At 33.8% G+C, this 18,582-nt stretch overlaps 1 long non-coding RNA gene across 5 annotated transcripts in view; it reads left to right on the top strand.

Annotated features, from left to right (window-relative positions):
* Positions 1–10,474, top strand: part of LOC129923325 (uncharacterized) — a 28,665-nt gene extending 18,191 nt beyond the window's left edge. For 3 of the 5 annotated variants that reach the window (XR_008775262.1, XR_008775258.1, XR_008775260.1), the window contains 7 exons: positions 3,643–3,717; positions 3,948–4,152; positions 4,828–4,941; positions 6,372–6,489; positions 9,368–9,506; positions 9,743–9,832; positions 10,410–10,474. This is a non-coding gene — a long non-coding RNA (uncharacterized LOC129923325). The remainder of the gene's footprint in view (positions 1–3,642; positions 3,718–3,947; positions 4,153–4,827; positions 4,942–6,371; positions 6,490–9,367; positions 9,507–9,742; positions 9,833–10,409) is intronic. The other 2 variants (XR_008775259.1, XR_008775261.1) reach the window with 2 other exon arrangements.
* Positions 10,475–18,582: the final 8,108 nt, after the last annotated feature.

The raw sequence follows: 18,582 nt of genomic DNA, 5'->3' as shown, positions 1-18,582 counted from the left end.
TCAAAAAGTCAGTCAGACTTGATAAAAGCTTTATAAAAAGTATATTGATATGGACTAGTTTAGGTAACCAAGTGAGCTAAAAGATTAAAAAAAACACACACTAACAGGAGACTGTAATACACAATTATAGGCCAAACAAACTTGAGAAAAACATGTCAACACACTAATAAGGCTTGTCTTCGAAGATTAGTGAGGAATGCAGTATTACCCATGAATGCGCACCCCTAGCTGTGACCTACATACCCTGCCACACACAGGGCAAGAATAACCATTGTCCTCAGGTGGTCGAATTAGATTTTCTTTTCGCCCTCTGCGTCTGTCCTCGGCAGCAGATTTTCTTTTGGTCTCAAATGTGTATGCCGCGGCCTTTGTAAGTGACCCCCAGCTGTCTCGATCTGTTCGGATGTGAAAACACTGAACAGTAGTAGAATAAGGGAGACTACAAGAAAACAAACACACAGCATACACAGATACACATATAAATGTAACAGCCTCCTTTATAACAATAATAATGTTATATTATTACAAGCAGGGGCAGACTGGCTATATGGACATTTGGGGAAATGCCCGGTGGGCCGGTACTCAAAGGGGCCTAAAGCAGGCATATCAAACACGGCGTTCGGCGACACTTTGCATGCGGCCCGCTTGGCCAGCTCAAAAATTATCAAAATAATATTAGACTATTACGCTGGAAAATAAGAGATAACAAGCTACTTGAATTGAAACAAGTATTTGTTAAGCTGAACAACGAGAATGAGTCTGCAGTGAAAGCAAGCTACATTTTGTCGAACTTAATTGCAAGCCATAGCAAATCATTAGTGAATGTGAGTTTCTGAAGGAGTGTGTCGTTAAAGCTGAGATTTTTTGCACTGCGTGAAGAAAATGTATTGTTTCTGAACATGTTGAACATTTCCAAACTGACGAATGGATTCAGGATTTTTGCATTTATAGTTGATCTCAATGGTCACCTGCAAGACTTGAATTTAAAACTTCAAAGTAAAGACAAAATTGTCACTACTGCGTGTGATCATGTCAAGTGCTTTCAAGCAAAATTACGACTATGGATAAATCAAATATGAATAGAAAATCTTGTTCACGTCTCAACGTGTCAGGAACTAAAAAGATTAAATACATTTGGTAAATATGTCCTACACCTGGAATCATTAGTAGATGCTTTTCAATGACCATTTTCTTGACTTCGTTTCATACGAGCAAGAATTTTCTTTGTTTGTATCTCCATTTTTATTTGCTTCTGAAAATGCTGCTATAATGTGCAACTAGAGCTGATGGAAAAGCAGTCTGGATCTTTGTTGAAAGCAAAGTAGATAGAAGTGGCTGTGCCAAAATTTTTACAGTTATTTACCTGTAAAGAAAGTTAAATTGCGGAAATTTGCAGCCCGAATTCTTGCTTTGTTTGGAAGCACTGATCTCTGTGAGCAGTTCTTTTCCATAATGAAAGCTACAAAAACACCTTCCCGTTCGAGATTATCTGATCAAAATTTGTCATCAGTGATGAAAGTCTCAGTGGCAAACAAGCTTCAATCAGACATTTATAAACTTGTATCCCAGAAAGAATGTTAAGCATCAGGACAAAGAAAATAACGCGTAATCATAGTAATTTATAATTACCAAATAGTAGGCTACTACAAATTTAGCTAACTATGGGACAGGTATGCTATTAAATAATGTATTCTATTGTATTGTTTATCATCATCATCACTACTTTGAGTTCCTCGTGGAACATAGGGCCTCGACAAAAACACGCCACTCTCCACGGTCTCTTGCTAGTTTTTTTATGGTTTCCCAACTCTTCCCGGTCTTCTCTACTTCTTCAAGTACACTGATGCGCCATGTTCTTTTTGGTCTTCCTCTGCGTCTTGTTCCCTGGTGGTTCCACTCTAAGGCCTGCCTAGCGCTGTTGCTGGTATCTTTTCTAAGGGTCTGACCAATCCATCTCCACTTCCTCTCTATTGTTTATAATTTACATAAAACTAGTAGGTTGTTTTGCAACTGATTTTTGGCTGCAGCCCCTCAGGTCATAGTAAGTTTTTTTATGTGGCCCATACACCTTAATGAGTTTGACATGCCTGGCCTAAATGGTCTCATGAATGCCACTATGGCACGCATAAAATTTTTAAAGGTTTTATAATATTCTCTTATATAAGGGGCTATATGAGCATCAAGTTAAATACATCTTTTACAGACTACAGTGTAATACTCATTTAATCTCACACATGTTAAAAAATAATGTAATAGCCTACATACGTAGACAGTGCTATTAGTAGGCTTCATTCTTTAGGACGATTCAAAAGCAACATAAGTCCTATATTTCTTTTAAAGATATAGAGTATTATAGAGCTTGCATACATTTATCGATACGTCATTAAAAAAACCCAATGATTTTGAGAACAGATAGGCATATAATTGGAGACCCATCAAATGCTATACAATTAACGAAATGTACTGTTTAGAAATGCCTGGACCGATTTTGACATCCAATCCGCCCTTGATTACAAGTACAAGTTCTTCTTCCCTAGTGCCATTAGAGTCTGGAATGGGTTGCCTGGATCAGCCAGGAAAACCAACTTAGAGTTTAAGCCACTTATTAACATGCATGACTAGATTGACACATTAAACGCATTTGACGTAATTAGCATGTCTTCTTGAAGACGTGTCTGTAATTTAAAAGATAAGATTAGCCTATAATAAAGTCACCACACTCAACCATTCCCTGCCCACTGCCAACAAAAGGTAGATAAGGACGCGTAGGTAGATAAGGACAAGGACGCCGCGGATTTTAGCGTAAGTAGATCTAGATCTAGACGACTAGACAGATATCTAGATATATTAGAATTAGATAGTTGAATCTTCTTATCTTATAAAATACAGACGTTACTTCGAAAAAAAGAAAATGATTATGTCCTACGCGTCATGCATCTAGTCATGCAATGACTTAAATTCTGCCAAGTTGAATCTTATCATTTTTATTTTACAGCATGTGACATGTCATAATTATAATCAGATTACCAGTCATCATAACATGTTATGAATTAAAGATTACTAGACTCTAGATCTGTATAAATCTAATGTACATCTTTGTCCAAACCTAATTAAATTAACTAATTTGGTAATGTGCATAATATCATTATGGCTTCTAAACAAAAAACTGCTGTAATTTGGAAGTTCAATATAGAGATCTATGTAGGCCTATTTAAGTATTAAAAGAAAAACATAATAAAAAGGCAGAAAAAAAAATACATCAAAAAGATATTATTTTTTTCTTTATGTAAATTTGATGCTTTAAAAAAAAAAAGCAACAACTAAGCAAATAAAAAAAAAAAACAACATGTAAAATAGAATAAATGAGACTGCATAGAGTTGATATAGTAAGCTTACACTGTTACACTAGAAACAAACAGATAAGTTTAAAAGTCAGGCCACTGATTTTAGAGATTTAATGTTATTTAATTAAGAGAATTCAAAACATAAATGAAAAAATTACAATGAGACTAATAAAGCTTAGACTGACCCCATGGTACCAAACACAGGATTTTTTTTATAGTACTGGTAACTGAGGAAGGTTTATTACAGGCATGAGTTTGATCTTTTTGAAACTAATTCCTTAAAAAAAAATTTTCCTAGGCAACTTCAAAACTACAGTACTTTGTCAACTATCCAGAGATTCAGGGGAATGAAATCTTAGACTATTTATTTAAGGTAAATTTTAGAAAAATAGTAATTTCTTGATTTTGATTTTAAAACTGCTTTTTTCTATGACATATTTATTATAAAGTTTTTTTTCAGTTAAATTAAACTGATGCAAACAGTATTTACTTATTAAATTTGACTTACTGATTATCTGTGATGAGTCTGGAATTATTATGTGTGCAGGATCTAAATTGTGGTGACCCATTCTGGTTATTGTAAAAATGTTTTACATGTTTCAGATGTTCCTTCAGAGTTGAAAACAACTACATTCTAGCTTGAACGTCCCACAAGAAGATGTGGGGTGGCAGCAGGCAGGGGTCTAACCTAGGATCATGGAGACCACCAAACGATAGTCCAGAGTGTATATGATTGATTGAGTAGACAAAGAAGGGATGGATTACTGGAGCTAAAAGAAGGCATAATTTAACAATAGACTACTTTGGGGTAAGTTTCTGTAGCTGCCCCTACACTTTCTATGATCTTATGTATTGGTTTTCTCTAGACTGTTTTTGTTTTTTTTGTTGGTCTCTATTACATACACAGTTTAGTTCATAATATAAAGATATTTATATTTAACTCTATATGAAAAAGTTTATGTTAATATGTATTACAAGTGCTATGCCCCTTTGCTTGGGTTTGAAATGCCCTCTGTGTCAAATGAGTTAGCCTTAGTCAAGATAGCAACATTAAAAAAAAACATTCTTGAAAATGAACTCTACAAAACGAATATATTTGTTCTAGTTTCTACTAGCCTTAATTAACAGTTGACTGTCTAGATTTTACTTTTCTGTTGAATGAAATTTAGATGTTTATTTATTTATTATTTTTCTTTGGTTTATCATAACATAAAGCTTGCTCAGTACTCAGTTTAAGCTCTTTGGGGAACATGTGGGGAGAAGCAGTATTTGGGAGAAGATTTCCATGCTGTTTCCAACCCTTACTTAACCCTTTCTGCAACATAGCTCAAGCCAAATCTAAATTGAAAATTTATGAAAATGTATGGTGCTTACTGGAATTCTAAATCCAGCCCCCTTGAAAGGTAGCCAACTGGTGTACGCCCCTCAGCCCCACTGGGACTTTGTATAACTCTAACAACTAATTTTAATTTATCTTCATCAGATATGGAATGAGAGAGGCTATAGTGTTGATTAAATAAATATGTAGGTCTCAGCTGGGGCTGCACAGCCACGGGAAATACTGCATTCCTAACTTATCTTGGGACTTATTATAAAGGTAATTGTCTACATTTTATACTGTACTATCTTTATAAGACATACTGTATAATAATACTTGTATATTTTTGGAAAAAGTGAAGATCTTTGTTTTTACCAGATCATATTGGATGTATCTGATAGTTGTCCAAGAGTTAAAGATTAGTTTCTTGTCATCAAAAGGCATCACTTATTCTATAGGGAATCATTGTAGAAATGATATAAAAAGTATTCTGACTTTTAATGTATATTGACATTTTTTCTCAAGTGATCATAAGGACAATCTTCTATAGCTTTTAAACTTATCAAAATATTTTTTGAATATATAATAAACCAGATGGTTCATAAATAAATTGATTATTGAAATTCAACAGATTGTATATTTAGGGTCATATTTTCCAAATCATTTTTGTTTTTGAAATTATTAGTTCTGTTAGAAGGCCTGCATACATTTACCAGACATCTTTGTTATCTCTCTATTTGCAGACTTTGAGAAATGCATTAGATTTAAACTTACTTTAGACTTAGGTCCTCCCGCGCCGTTCGGCGCATTGGGCGGCAAGCTGTCTCCATAAAGATCTGTCACTGGCAATGTCTGAAGCCTCCTCCCACCTGGTGTGTTGAGTTTGCCGTTTCTGTAGCAATAGTGGTTATACAGGGTGGGGGTCGCTAGCCCCACGCCAAACCCTCCTCCTTTTTCACCCAGGCTTGGGATTTAAATGGCTTTTAAAAATATTTTAATTATAGCACATGATGGAGGATGGGATATTGCTCATGACATCTTAAAAGATAAAAAAAAATGAGCTAAATCTGTTTATGCTATTGGGTATGTTGGTTAAGTTTTTTACTCCCCAAAGCTAGTGATGATGAGATAGAAACAGATAAAAAGACAACACCACATAATTATTTTCAATTTTCCCTAATGCCATTAGAGAGAGGGAATGGGATGCCTCAATCGGCCAGGAAAACCAATGACTTAGTAGAGTTGAAGTAACTTATTAACATGCATGACTAGATTGATCATGAAATGCATAGAACATAATTATATTCTCTTTTGAAGTAATGCCTGTAATCTAGAAGAAATGAAGATTGTGTTGTCCTGTTCTTTTTGGTCTTCCTCTGTGCCTTGTGCCTGTGGGTTCCCATCTGAAGCCTAAATAGCTCTTTTGTTGGCATTTTTATTTTAGGTGTAACTTGTGTATTGTTCACTATTTATTAAGTTTTGAAAGTGGTTTTCTGAGTTTGGAAAGATCTAATCAACTTTCTAACAAACAGCTCTGCTAGCTTGTAGACGTCTAGGTGAACATATAAGGATATCTAGCATGTAATAAATTCTATGAAACTTTTAAAAGAATAAGTATATTATTATGAGGTTGCTTTTAGAATAAAGGCATATATTAATATATGTAAATAGTTTTGGAAAGTGTTATGCAAAAGTGATTCTGTTCACAGGTGCCATTATCCAAGGACATATGATTCTCTGGAGGCTTACATCACTGGAAAAAGTCTTTGGGCCCCTGAAAATTACAGTACATGTAATGCTGCAAAAGGAGGAGGATGCTGGGCCAGGGTAAACACTCCATAACATAATGGCTTAGTAAATGAAATAACATTTTATTTTAGTGTATAATAGTTGTAATTTTAGTCTAAAATATTTAAATAAATGTTACAGTATAAGCCAGTTCCTGAATTAGCTTGTCACAATGCACATTCAGCCAAAGTTAAAAATTCTTGAATAAAGTTATCTTTATTGTTCTTAAGCTAGCTATATCCTGTATAGGCAAAAGATTGGCAGCAATTCTCTCTGCAAATGATGATGTGCTGATTCATAATGGAACATTTGATTTTTTTTAAGGGGGGGGGGGGAGGACTTAAGTGGTTAAGTGCTGCTATTTTGGGCTAGAGTTTTCAGGTTGAAATCTTGGTCAAGATTGTTTTTGAATTTCAGGATCATAGAGTGCCTCAAGTCTGTGCAATTTTAATGACATTAGTTGGGGAAAGTAAAGAAGGTTTATCATTGTGCTGGCCATATCATGATACCTTTATAACTGTAGGCCACAGAAACAGATGACATTTACATCATCTGCCCTATAGATTGCAAGTTTTAAAAGGCATTCTTATTACATTTTAATCCGCAACTATTCTAAAAATTATAATCATTTTTTCAGACATTTTTTCTTTTCTGAGCCACTAAATTGATGATTATGTTAAATCAACAATTGATTTTAAAATAATATTTCTGATTTACTTTGATGCAAGAAAAAGCTAATATTATAAGCAATACTTACTATAGTCAAATTATGCACTTTTATAAAGTATGCTAAGCAGGCTTAAACAAAGCATAAAAAAAGAATATTTGCTATTGATCTTTTAGAAAATGGGGCTATAGAATATACAACTATATATTTGTTATAATTTTAATGAAGGTTTTTTTGTTTTTACATTTTATCCTCAAATTTAAATCAAAACTATGTCAATAGCTATATGTCTTCATAAGTTATAACTAATTTAACATGTATTTATCTTTGGAATGTTTGTAAATTGTTTTACATGTTTCGGATGTCCCTTCAGAGTTGAAGATAGTTTACTTCCTAGTCCAAACCTCCTGCAGGGTGACGGGGGATGGGAGCAGGCAGGGTTTGAACCAGAGACCATCGATAAATCCGATTGACAGTCCAGCGCGCAAACTGCACGACCTGGCAGTCAGGATCGTTATCTGGGTAACTATTGTCTGATAAATTGAAATAATAATTAAGTCTAGAAGAAGTAAAACTATGGCATGCATCCTGTCTGGAACTATCTATTCGCCTAAATAGATATCGATTTAATTCCACTAACTTCCATAGTAAAGCAGTTTACTTGCTATGTTGTGAGTCTTTTTTTTTTTTAAAAGATAAAAAAAAAATGAACCATCTGTTGGTGCTTCTGCTCTGACACTGCAAAAAAAGTAGGTCTGTTGAAGTTAATGAATAATAAAAACAAAGAAGAATATCCAGATTATACATGATTACATTTTGTATTGTCATTCAATAAGGAAATCTACTTGAATTGTAAGCATGTTTCTAACCCTAAATATTTACTATATAAATAAATTATGGCTTTCATATAGTGCTACTTTCATGCTTATAGCATGCTCAAAGCACTATGGTCCAATCTCATTTGTGGACCAGTGGGAGTAGGTTTTCTAACTGCCTTAAAGCACTCAGTAAACACAACTCAACTCGAGTTTTGTGTCGAACCTCTTGCCCCCTTCATAGGCAGCCAAGCTGAGCCAAGTTCAAGCGTAGTTGGCCTCTTGACCACGCTTCCTACTAGGCTCGATTAATTACCTTGGTTGTGGAAAAGGAAATATTTAAAGTTCTTGAAGTGTTCAGTATCCTCATTTTGTAATTAAACCTGATGCATGATGGACATTAATATTTTTACTTTATATTTTCATATGTTTCCAACTGTGAATTGCCTCTTACTTTAAAATTTAGCTCTAGCTGGATAACTTTGTGCAATAATTATGTCTAGATTTTGGAAATAATAATTTATGTGCTACATTCACTATATACTTGTAGAACTATTGCTTGGAATCTAATTGCAAGTTTCTACTGTCGACTGTCATACTAGATATGGTCTTATGACTGCATTAGAACATTGGTCAGACAACTATAATGTTTGCCCCCCCTCCCTCCCTTCATATGGAAAGCAGGTAAATCTTTCATTTAGAGCCAAATTATATAACCCTTACCGTATTTATACAATAAAAGTGTACTGAGCATGTTATAGTAGTATAGTAGAAAGAAGACACATTATAGAAATCTTATACATAAGAATTTGGATACCAAGAAAAAAAATCTTTTCTCTAGTGAAACTAGATCTGTATGGATAATGGTTTGCTTTTAATCTTTAACAATACAGCCAATCAACCTAACTGGTACATCTGGTAACAGGTACATCTCTTATGGCTAAAATGACCAGTGTGTGTGTTTTGTATCAAGGATATGCATGTTGTTGGTTTTGAAAAAATGTTTGATGTGACTGCCAAGGCTTTTTACAAATCTTTTGTATGTGTGTATGTGGTTTTTTTTTCTATTTTTTTAAATTTTGTATTGTAATCGGAATTCTTAAATGGTGGGAAAAAAATGTAAACCACTATTTTGACTGTCAAAAACAGTAAACCTAAAAAAAATGAATTTTGTAGTTTTAAACAAATTGAATCACACTTATAACATATATAAAATATAGATTTATAACATATTGAATCACTCTTATAATACATACAGGCTGGCTGCCTGGTCGTGTGGTATATTGTTTGGACTTCTCGATGGTCCTGGGTTAATACCCTGCCTGCTGTCATCCTGCTGGAAGTTAGGACTAGGAAGTAAATTATCTTCAACTCTGAAGGAACAACTAAAATATGTGAAACATTTTACAAACATTTTTTTGTCTTCCTTTCTCAGCACATACAACTCAATTTACTTCTATTGGCTGGAAATATTTAAAGCATGACAGTGGCGTAGGTAAATTACCAAATAGTGGATCTTATGATGGATTGATCAGCCCTGATGAACTGACCTGACCATTGTAATTGAAACCATAGTGAGTAATAATTTCTTAAAAGCACTCTTCTTACCTCCCTCCCCTCCCCTTAAGATTCTAAAGAAAAAATTTGTCAGCATGTTACATTACTAGACTGTAAGACTCTTTATGACATATCTGTCAGACATACCTACAGGTTGGAAAACTTATCTATTTGACATACCTAGATGACATATTAACTCTGATTAATAAAAGAAAAAAGTTTTTCAGACACAATCACTTTATTTGTATTTCAGACTCATGACCACTCTATCTGTATAGGTCCTGGTATACCCTGGGATGATGTTCACCCACAACTTTTAACTTGAAATCTTAAAGGAAGTTTTGTAAGTATATTTCATTAGATTCTTCTACTTAAAATAATTTATAACAATAAAGAAAAAGTTAAAGACTGCTATTGCATGAGGCTTGTATTTAAAAAAAAAAAAAAGAAAATATAATTACTGACAAATGAATTCAAAAGTTTGATGTCAGCTGGCAGAATATGAACCCGGCACCATTATTATTATTATTATAGCTTTTATATAGCGCTACTTTCATGCTTATAGCATGCTCAGAGCGCTTTTTGGTCCAATCTCATTTGTGGACCGGTGGGGGGGGAGGGGGTATCTAGGAGTTGGTTTTCTGTGCTGCCTTGGTTTTCAAGCGCACTTGGCCTCTCGACCACGCTTCCCACCATTGTGAAAGATAATCCAGTGTGCATACTGCACAAGCAGGCAGCCATCCAGTCTTAAAAAGAATGTGTTAATTAATCATTTTATTTAGTTTTAAATTAGACTGTTTTATGTTTTATTTGTATCTCTTTTCTATGGACTTTCTTTTGTTTTAACAATAATTTATTACCAGTTATATAAATTTAGTTAAATGTTTGCAGCTAAATATCACTACCGTTGTTATCTTTAGGCTAAACTAACAAGCATGAATGTCTGGTACAGTAAGATAGGGTTAATGGTCAACCTGACATTCATTTGGGACAGCTAATGGTGAGTCAATTCTATTTTTAAATATTAAATAAATCTGATGAATTCCTTTGACTCTTTTTGTATTAAGTATCAAACTTGGCAGTGAAACAAAGACCAAGGAAAAGAAGCATAACTTAATTTATTTAGGTGATAGAGTAGCAGAGTAGGCCTAAAGTGTCTAATGCAGAACATTCTCAGGACATAAGCAATGTATTCATATCTTGTACCTTTGCTGAAATGTTAACAGACAGAAATTTAAAGAAGGGAATCCACCTGGGAAATAGTTTAAAGAGTGTTGTTAGACAAAAAGATTTTTAAAAAATAACCATAGACTTGCAATGAAAAAAAAAAGAGCCTACTGCTGTGCCACACCAGTTGGTTAAAAGAAAGACTTAGCAAAAGAAAATCTGGAGATGCTTTAGTAATAAATAAGTCAGCACTTTAATATTGTATTCATATATATATATATTCATATTATCACATTCCATCTTTCACAGTTTGTGTCTGATCAAGCAGTTCTCAAGTTAGGGCTTGATGAAGTCTACAAACTGACCATTATATCTACTGGACAAAAAAGGATCTTATTCTGACCCTGTCACAGTCTTAGTTGACATTGCATGATCTAAAGTTCACGTCATGTTAATAGTTTAAAAGACACGTGGAATTCCTAATGTAGAAAACAGGAAGTAGAATGAATAAAGTTGACTTTGAAGTCAGTCAGTCAAGTAAAGCTGACAAGTGAAGTCAAGTTAGAAGTCAAGTGTTATTCTTTGGACCGAGTGGTCAAGTATATTTTAGTCCGGGATGGACAGTAGCGACTTAGAAAAGTCTGTAGTAATTTCAGTTAGAAAGTAACTTGTGGGCAGTTGTTGCCAGTGGTCTTTTGAGACATGTATTAGTTAATCTATATTTCTACACAGTGTTGCCCGCTGAGATGCAGACATGATTTGTTGTTAACGTATTGGATACTTTTGATACCGCTGTTATGCGGATAGGATTATTATTTCTTGACTTGTAGCACTAACAAGGAGTGCAGTATATTATTATTATTATAGTAAAATAAACTTCATGTTGTCTGCTGAACGGACTTGAGTCAGTCGTATAGTGTTTGTCTTGTCACGTGTCTAGAGTACTTCAGGAAGTAAGAACTCAGTATTACACCATTCAACGTTCATTGACATTTTTGGTGGCCAGTATGTTGTGTTCTAGACACGCACGGACTGAAAACTCAACACCACTCAAGCGAAACCAGTCACAAGTATTCAAGTAGATCATCATTGAACTAACCTGAGCCTGCACTTTTTCACCGGTTGACCTGACCCGTATTTACTAGAATCCACTTTATCATTGACCAATTCGAACTTAACATCAATAGCTTGTATATTTTAAACCTGGTCAATGCCTATTTCTCCACTATTGTCGACATCTTGAGATTTAGCACGGCGTGACATCACCATCGGCAGAAACCGAAGACGGCTGATACATTTGTGTGGGTGAAAAACTGAAGGCGTCGCTTGAAGACAGCTGATACATTTGTGTGGGTGAAAAACTCAAGGCGTCGCTCGAAGACAGCTGATACATTTGTGTGGGTGTAAAATTCAAGGCGTCGCCTGAAGACAGATGATACATCGTTTCCACGTGAGCGCTTGTCACCAACTTTTGACACGCTCTTGCATTGTCGAGGTTTCACCTTACATTGCTATACAGAAGGTCCTCCATTTAGACCTCTGTTCACTTATGGTCATTCTAATTTTTCAGAGACTTTACATTACATATTTGGATTATCTAAGCTGAAGTTCTCCACTTAAGTACTGTTGGATTATTTATACGAATGTTCAAGTACTTTTGGATTATTGATCTTTGACGTTGAAGTTGGACTAACTTGTACCTATTGGCGCTCTCCTAGTCATCGTTGTACGCCGAAGAAATAACACGTGCCTGCATTACTACACTTACATTTTGGATTATCTTATTGGATTATTTGGATTACCTGTTGGACTTGTGTTAATTGTAAAGGTCAAGAGGAAATATTTTTTGACATTACTTGAGCATTTGAGCCATCTTATGGCATATGACTGGATTATTTTACTACTACTTTGATGCTCACATTGATATGTATTCTCAATCGGATTACTTAGTTACCTTACCCATGGATTATTATTGAACTACTCAAGCTGTATTTGTATTTGACAAGCTACAAGAGAGGATTAATCTACATCAGTCTACAAAAGAAAGTCTGTAAGTTATAATTAAGGATTGAATATATTCATATGATTAATAAAGTACATTGATTTTGCTGTGGTATAGCAGTAATTGAAGTTGATTATATATAGAGTTAGTGATTGATAACTCTTGGAACCATATTAAATTGATTTTCATTTTTTATATTTGTTACCTTAAAGGGCGGTCGGCGTGGGTCTGTCTTATGTTTTGAGACTGAATCGGCACAATTTATTTGTTCCATTCCATTTCACTTCATCTGATAGGGATCTTTAGAGATTTTCTTGTTGTTCTCCTAGTCCTAATAAGGTCCGAGTAGACCAGCCTTGTTCGGTAGGGACTTCTAGATCATTTGGAAATTTTTTTAGTGGTATATAGTTTTGTTTGTACAATCGTAGTGTGATTTCTCTTTGTATTCATATTGTTTGTTTGTGTAAGTCTTGTATTTACATATCTGTGATTCTCTTGTCGTCACCTATACTTTAATTAATCTCTTTATTCTCTCATTAATTAATTTTTTTTTTCATTTTTTTCACTGCACATATAACATGTTACAAAGATATATTTGAAGTAATAATATTGTGTACATATATACTATCACTTGAATTAGAGCCTTATTTTTTGAGCTCTTGTACTTATTTTGTATTGACACATTTCTCGTACTCTGATTATTTTGTTGGTACATTTTGACGCAACACTTATTACTATTGACTCATTTGTACATTGTATTTGGCACACATTGATTACAAACTCAACACATTTATTGGCCATCTATTATTTAAATATCAAAGATACATGCAAAGTGAGACATTATTATTTGTATTTTGATAACTAAGCACTCACTACACAGTTAATACTACATACAGATTGGAATCCTATATATTTGTTGATTTTATACACGTTGAAGATTATTTAATATTTATTGACATTATACACACTTGAAGCCTAAACCCATACCTATCAACAATGTCTACCTATGATAAAATCTTGGAGTTGGCCAGAGAAATGGAATTGAAGGGTGAAAAGAAAAGAGAATTTATCGAAAGAGAATTGGATGAATTAAAGAAGAAAGAACGTGAAGTAGCGGAACGAGATGAACGAGCGGCAGAAAGAGCGCATCAGAAAGAAATGAAAGAAATAGAGGGAAAAGTTGAGTTAGCTAAACTGGAAGCTGCAAAAGTGAATCCGAACATATTACAACCACTGACACAGCAAGCCAAACCATACGTCTCGAAGTTCCATAAGTTCAATGAGAAAAACGAAACTCTTGAAAACTACATAGTGCAATTTGAGCACATAGCCTCAACGTATGACATGTCTCCTAGAGATATGGCCAAGCACCTACTCGCCAATCTTGCAGGTGAACCGCTGAACATAATAGCCACCCTGACACCTGAACAAAAGACTGACTACAAGGCTGTGAAAAACAGACTCCTCGAACACTTTGGCAAATCCGAGGACCACTACAGAAAACTCTTTCGAGACATCAGATTGCAAAAGAACGGTGATTACAACAGAATTATCTTTGAAATTAAGCAAAATATCTTAAAGTGGCTTGAACTCTCCAACTGTGATATGACGAGACCAGACCAAATTATTGATATGTTTTTAATTGACAGTGTACTATTGAATGTTACAGACAACATTTTCACTTTCCTGAAAGAGAAGAAAATTAAAAACGAAACAGAACTCATAACTAACCTGAATTTATTCAAAGACAGCCATCCCAATCACACCATCGACAGAAGAGACCATCAAATAGCTGCCACCATTAACACTGATTCAAGTAAATTCAAATACAGCAGCAACAATAAAACCTGCTTTAACTGCGGCATAAAGGGTCACATAAAGAGCCAATGTAGATCAATCAACAGAAGCACTTTCCAGTATCAAAGTGGCACATATCGAGACAATAAATATGACAACAGAAGAAACAGCAGAGCAACCCAAAGTTACAGCCCTAATGATAGAAGAAGGCAATACAACACCAACAACGATAATTACAACTTCCAGAACTATCAAAGAAGACAGCAATACAATACCAACAACTTTCAGAACTATCACAGACAATCCAGACGTGATGGCTACGAACGAAACAGATACAACAGAAATACTTCAAACAGATAGCAAAGTAACAGCAACAATAGAATCCATAGACGCCCTAGCAGTTATGACAACTCAGCCGCAACCATCGACACTCACGAACACGAACATGTAGCATTCATGAACTCAACTCCAGAAAATAATTCCTATCCATTACTTACAAATGGGCTGGACAACGCATCACGAAACAGTAACATTAGAACTGGAAACACACATGACACTAGTAGTTAGCAAGCTAGACATAGGGCAGCACAACATACAATTTTGGTATACAATAGGATACAACACCATCACAAAATCATTAAATATCAGTAATATAACTAAACAATGACATTGTTCACATAAGTCAACAACTATAATTATCACACTATTTTACATAACACTAGCACCGTTAAGGACTCATTAGCCAGTACAAGTGTAATTCATTGAATCTGTTGATGCCATATTCTACAGATAACTTTGATTGTATTTGTACACATGACACTTCAAAAGGTCATATGTGCCCAATTTTTGCATATGTGTAAATTATTTTTCCAAGAGTCCATTTGAACAGAACGCAGTCATATTAAAACCTGAGTATGTGACACTATTTATTGAAATGTATTTTTCATTTTTTCAAATGTACATAACCTTTGTAAATTGTATAGATATGACTGTGACATTGATCTTCACTGATGAATTTATTTTTTCCCACATATCATTTTTGAAGACTATTTGAGCTTAATTCGATGCTTGAAACGATATACTTGATGATATGTAATGCAAACAATGATTTTTTGAAAAGAATATTGTATTTAATTAGTGAGATCTATTTGAGCATTACTGATGGCTTGAAAAATAATTGATACTGTGTAATGCAAACTGAATCTTTGAATAGAAAATTGTACTTAATATGAGAAGTATTGGAGCATTATTGATGGCTCATGAAGTAATATATATAATGTGTGATGTAATAGCTGATTTTTTGAGGAGAAGATTGTATTTAATATGAGAAAATTATTTGAGCATTATTGATGGCTCGTGAAGCAATACATTTGATGTGTGTCGTAGACACAGACTTTTTGAGAAGATTGTATTTAATATGAGAAAATTATTGGAGCATTATTGATGGCATGTGAAGTAATATATTTGATGATGTGTGATGTAGACACTGATATTTTTTGAGGAGAAGATTGTATTTAATGACAAAACTTTTGGAGCATTATTGATGGCTCAAGCAGTATATTTTATATTATGTGATGATAACACTAATTTTGAGAAGAATATTGTATGGATATGAGAAAACTATCGAAGCATGATTAATGGCTCGAAGTAATATACTTGATTTTTGAAAGAACATTGTACTTGATTCATGAAGACTATTGGAGCACTATTAATGGCTCAAAGTAATATATTTGATTTTTGAATAGAACATTATATTTGAGTGATGAAGACTATTAGAGCACTATTAATGGCTCGAAGTAACATATATTTGATGTTACATAACGTGAAAAGCTGATTCATTTTTTCCAGAGAAGATTGTAACTTACACTTATGTTAAAAGAACTTGTGCTCACAGTAAGACATATGAGCCAAATGAATATCATGATAACGACCTTGATGCTTTAATATGCTTATGACTTTGATGATTTAAATATGTTCCTCATAAATCATTAAAGAATATATTTTCTTGACTTTCATGATTTAGTAGCATTGTCAAAACATTGCCATTATTTTTGTACATAAACCATTGAGACAACATAAATATTTATTATAGATACATTTCACTTGCATTGATTTATTTTAAAGAACATTGTCAATATCTTTTCATTTGACCATGTAACCATTGTCAATATTTTTCATTTGATTATGTAACCTGATGGGATAAACTAAGTATATTTGTATACGAGCATTTTTCATGGCTGCTCATTCCTTTGTAAAATTAATATTGAAAGCATTCTTTTGATAAATTGAGAATTTACTTTGAAATTTTGTGTAAAGAAACACTTGCTTTTTGAGTAATGTTGACAACTATGAGTATTGTCTACACAGACAAATATTTTTTCAAATATTCTAAGGTCAAATGAGACCATATATTAGTCTCATCAAATTTTTTGATGGCATGATAAGACATGTGCCAGAGATTATAGCACACATTGTACATTTGTATGGATTATTTCTCTCTCAAAAGATGTGACTATACATATAATAGTATTATTACTTAAATTTCAAAAGATTTTTACACAATCTTTTTTTTTTTGAGGGAAAGGGCGTAATGTCACAGTCTTAGTTGACATTGCATGATCTAAAGTTCACATCATGTTAATAGTTTAAAAGACACGTGGAATTCCTAATGTAGAAAACAGGAAGTAGAATGAATAAAGTTGACTTTGAAGTCAGTCAGTCAGTCAAGTAAAGCAGTCAAGTTAGAAGTCAAGTGTTATTCTTTGGACCGAGTGGTCAAGTATATTTTAGTCCGGGATGGACAGTAGCGACTTAGAAAAGTCTGTAGTAATTTCAGTTAGAAAGTAACTTGTGGGCAGTTGTTGCCAGTGGTCTTTTGAGACATGTATTAGTTAATCTATATTTCTACACAGTGTTGCCCGCTGAGATGCAGACATGATTTGTTGTTAACGTATTGGATACTTTTGATACCGCTGTTATGCGGATAGGATTATTATTTCTTGACTTGTAGCACTAACAAGGAGTGCAGTATATTATTATTATTATAGTAAAATAAACTTCATGTTGTCTGCTGAACGGACTTGAGTCAGTCCTATAGTGTTTGTCTTGTCACGTGTCTAGAGTACTTCAGGAAGTAAGAACTCAATATTACACCATTCAACGTTCATTGACAGACCCCCTCCCTCCCAACCATTTCCTCTGCCTTATCTTGATGACTTTGACTTTAATTAGACAGTAAGCTTTCCATGTGCTGAAATTTAGCATTGTAGAACAGGAAATAAATTGTCTATGACAGTTCAAAGTGTGTATACATTTTTTTTGACGCACCCTGTAAATATATTGTATTCAGTGATTTTTTTATTTTACCATTTTCTAATATTAGTTTGTTAGCTCAATAACTATTAACCTTTTAGACTGTTATCTTTCGTAATGTTAAGACTAGAAAACAAGATCTCAAAATTATATTTAGGACGATGATTACAATTACTTAGTCAATTACTTAGATAAAATAATTATAAAACAAAAGTTATATAAAGACATAATTATACAATGTTTATATTTTGTATGTTCATAAAAATGTGTATAGCAGTGTTATGGAGTGTGTGGGTGTTTCCAAGGTAACGTTGAGAAATTAGCGATTGGTTGGCGGATATGCAGTGAGGATGGTGAAATTACAAAAATGGTCTAGTGTAATGCAAATTACCCAGGGATCTGAAACTGTACAGACAGGTTTTTTGTAGTGAGTTAGATTTTGTTTAAAATACTTAAAATACCATTTTATATTATTGCTACTAGATTTATTTCATTTCATCTAGGTTAGTATTAAGGTTAGTGTTATGTTGTAATAAAAGTTATATTTAGTTTTGTTTCATAAAAAGAAGATTTTTCAAGTTTCACAATTAAATATATATATATATATATATCCAAGCAGTAGTTCTCACCAAACTTTCATACACTGGCAGAACTACCTTAAAAAAATGTTCTGCTGGAGGCTGGTGTGGGTAGTATAGAAGAAATACTTATCATTCAACAGCTGTGATGGGTTGGAAAATATACCACATGGGGGGCGACTGTATGCCAAATGGTATCTTCAAGGATGGCGTAACGGGGTGCTCCTGTAAGCACTA

The sequence above is a fragment of the Biomphalaria glabrata genome, chromosome 16 (assembly GCF_947242115.1).
Source record: "Biomphalaria glabrata chromosome 16, xgBioGlab47.1, whole genome shotgun sequence".
NCBI lineage: Eukaryota > Metazoa > Mollusca > Gastropoda > Planorbidae > Biomphalaria > Biomphalaria glabrata.
The sequence above is the reverse complement of the archived record's forward strand: the minus strand, read 5'-3'. Positions and strand labels throughout refer to the sequence as shown.